Source organism: Pteropus vampyrus, unplaced genomic scaffold (assembly GCF_000151845.1).
Source record: "Pteropus vampyrus isolate Shadow unplaced genomic scaffold, Pvam_2.0 Scaffold324, whole genome shotgun sequence".
Classification (NCBI taxonomy): Eukaryota; Metazoa; Chordata; class Mammalia; order Chiroptera; family Pteropodidae; genus Pteropus; species Pteropus vampyrus.
Genome location: NW_011889105.1, coordinates 280,099 through 283,860, shown reverse-complemented (window position 1 = coordinate 283,860; position 3,762 = coordinate 280,099). Strand labels below are relative to the sequence as shown.

At 37.3% G+C, this 3,762-nt stretch overlaps 1 protein-coding gene and 1 pseudogene across 2 annotated transcripts in view; both read left to right on the top strand.

Annotated features, from left to right (window-relative positions):
- Window positions 1-3,762, top strand: part of PCSK5 (proprotein convertase subtilisin/kexin type 5) — a 421,776-nt gene that overhangs the window by 413,423 nt on the left and 4,591 nt on the right. The gene's annotated exons all lie outside the window — the stretch shown is intronic.
- On the top strand, window positions 1,065-1,183 carry LOC111730612 (annotated as a pseudogene).

Below are 3,762 nucleotides of genomic sequence, written 5' to 3'. Positions count from 1 at the left end.
GAGATAATCATGCTAAGCAAAATAAGCCAGACAGAAAAAGTTGAAAATCACATGATATCACTTACATGTGGGATATAAACCCAAAAGCAACAAACAAACAGGACGAACAAACAGATAATCATGGACATAGACTATAGACCAGTGGTTATCCGGAGGGTATGGGGTGAGCGGAGACGGGGAGGTAGATGGGATAAAGGGGGTCAAATATAGAGGGGCAGGGGGAGGGCGAAGTGGGTAAAGGAGATCAAATATATTGTAGCTGAAGGAAACTGAACCTTGGGTGGTAAACACACAATAGAATATACAGATGTGAAATTATAATGTACACCTGAAAATTATAATTGTATTAACCAACGTTACTCCAATAAACTTAATTTAAAAAAATTAAGTTACAAACTCGTTAGCCTCCTTGAACAACACAGGTTTGAATTGCATGGGTCCACTTATATGTGGATTTTTTTTTTTCAGTATATACAGCCGGCTCTTTGTAGCTGCAGGTTTTGTATCCACTGATTCAACCAACTTTGGATGTGCAGAGCCAACCATAGAATCAAATGTTACATGTACTCCTACTTACTGTCTTTCTATGTCTCTCTTGGTCCCTTTCACTCTCTGCCTCTGAGGGGAGACTATACTCCGTCTGTGGAGTGTTACCCTTTTTCTAATAAACTTTCCTTTTGACTTAAAAAAAAAAAATGTTATATGTAGATTTTGGACTTTGAGGGGGGTTGGCACCCCTTATCCCTCAAATTGTTCAAGGGTCAACTGTATCTGGTGAGGTATAATGAGATGACTGTAAGGGTGCTAGGAAAATCATGATTTATTCATTCTCTGGAGCCTTGCCACCCAGAATAAAAGCTTTCCATTATCAAGGAAGGGAAGGGTAGGGCAGGGTAGCTGTTAGATAGCTTGAGAAGACTGCCTCTCCCTCTAACAAAGTGTTCTTTGATAGGAACTAATCCCAGCCTGCAAGAGAAATGATATAAGGTTTACTAAAGCTTTAAATGAAGCATAGGTGTGTCTGTCTGAGTTATAACTAATAGGAGAACAAGATTGAGGTCAATGTCTACAGCCATGCCACCCTGAACGTGCCTGATCCTGTCTGATCTCGGAAGCTGAGCAGGATTGGGCCTGGTTAGTACTTCGATGGGAGACCACTTGGAAATATCAGGTGCTATAGGCTTAAAAAAAAAAAAAAAATTGAGGTCAATTGTTTTACCAACCCTGTAAATTATTGTTATCAGTCAAAGCTTTCTGGTGGCTAAGAGTAATTCTGGACCTGATGCAAATTTTATTGTATCCTTTAGGCTGCTTTCAATTATAAATGAGAAAAATTAACCCAAAAAAGAAATTTATTGGCTCTCTTAATCAAAAAGTCAGGGCTAGTGGCGGGACCAAGTACTCCTGGATATAGGGCTCACACTGTGGCATCACATACTAGTGTATCTCTATCTCTCACCTCTGTCTTTTGCCGTGTTCGCTCCATTCTCACTGGGGGTCACCCCTCACATTGGTAGGGTGGCTGCCAGTGTGCCAGACTCTACATTCTTTTGGGTCCATGTGCAACAGGAAAAAGGCCCTACTTCTGATCCACATCACAGAAAAGCTTTTGTGGTATCTCATTGGCTCAGAAAAGGCATTTGCCATTTTTCATGGTATAAATGCTCCGTTATGGCCCATTTCAAGCTTCAAATGTAATGTTCTTAATGTGGAGTTGGGAAGAAATGTAAAGAAGAGAACCATTATATAGTATTTCTACCATACAGATACATTAGATGTAAATAACTTCAAGAGCATAGAAAATAAAATGTAAAATAACTAGGAAGTGATGAGTTTGAGATATTTGTTACCTGTGTTTTTAATATAACTCCTTTAATTGAAAGTGTTACATCTTAATTTTTAATAATAGCTGTGTCTAACAACTGATTTGTAAGATTCTTAAAAAAAATGGCATTGGCTTTCATAAGCTGGGACAAGCCAGCTTCCGTACACTACTCTTTTATTTTATTTAATTTTTTAATTGAAGAAATTATTTAAATTCATTTTTCTCCCATCTACCTCCTCACACTACTCTTTTTAGATAGAATCTTTTTTTCTGTGATTATTTCCTTTCTCTCAATATCAAATCTGTCATCTAGAATTTCCTCTTTTTTTTTTATTAGTTTCCCCCACTCCAATGCTATCAGAAGGCAACATAATTTTTTTTGCTAACTTCTACCAACAATCAAAGAAAAACAAATTTAATCAATAATGTCTTAGCAAAGACTGTTTAGTTAACTATAGCACACAATTCTGGAGTTCTGTCCACTGCTACCTGTAGTGACATGGACAATATCATGTATTACTTTGCACAGAGTAAGCCAATGTACTCATTTTCTATTGTAGTATAACAAACTACCACAAATTTAGCGGCTTAAAATAACGTCCATTTATTACCTCACAGCTTTATAGGTCAGAAATCCAGATGGGCTTGACTAGGTTCTCTGCTTAGGGTTTCATAAGGTCAAAATCAAGGTTTTAGCCAGGCTAGCTCTTACCTGGAGGCTCTGAGGAATAATTTTCCAAGGCATGCAGTTGGCTGGCAGAATTCAGTTTCTTGTGGCTATATGATTGAGGTTCCTACTTTCTTTTCTGGTTGTGGGCCAGGAGTCACTCTCAGCTCCTAGAAGCCACAGTCTCGTTTTGTGAATGCCCCTTCTTCCCCGCTTTAAAGCTGACATTCATACACTGAATACTATTCATGCTCTGAATCTTCTGACTCCCTCTTGCTATCAGCTGGAGAAAAGTCTGCTTTTAAAAGGCTCCTGTGATTAGATTAGGCCCAGGTAGAGAATCTCCCTTTGGCTATAATATAACATAATCATAGGTATAATATTTCAGCATATTCACAGTCCCAGGGATTAGAGTGAGAAACTTGGGGGGCTATTTTAGGACTCTGCCTAGCATAGGCAATAAAATTATTTTGGAAATCAATTTTGGAAATCATAATGTGTTGAGTCTTTTCAATGTTTGTTCTGTTTGAATTCACCAATTCCTTGCTGGGCAATATTATAAACACAACCAAAGTGTTTCCCAAAAAAGTTCATTTTTGTTTATAATCTCAAACTACTTTGCAACACTTTACAAATAAGTTTATAAAAACTATACAGAATATGCTATAATAGTATATTTTATATTGTTACATATAACAATAACAATGATATAAAAGTTTATGCATACTACTATTTCAAGCATACTCCTGAAATTAAAAACCGTATGTGGATTATGCAAGCTAAACTAGAAAGCACAAAGGTGAACGTTATCTGCTCTATATTGAGGCAGAAAACCAGATACGGGTACAAATAACCACGAAATGGGAAAGAATGCAAGTAGTATAATAATTTGCAGTGGCGGGGAAACAGAACTATTGGAACACAGAGACTGTTAGAAAAAGCAGATTGATGCATCTATGCTTTGGGGGGAGAAAAGTTAAGGGAAGTATTTAAAAGAATTAAAGAATCTGTTGAGCTCAGTAAAAGCATCATCTCTATCTCAATTTCCCTATGGTCTGTAAAATGACAAGCACTTGTCACATGAACTTGAAATCACAGGTCAATTTCAACTACATGTGATAAAGGACATTAGTCCTCAGGCCAACCCAAGCCACTTGAAAGTTAGTAGAAGCCAAGCAAATGAAGAAAGCTGATAGATAGTATCTTTGGTGAACCCTACCTTCTCTTCCTACATCATTTCTTCTTTCTTGTGCTTTTGTTTCTCAAGGCA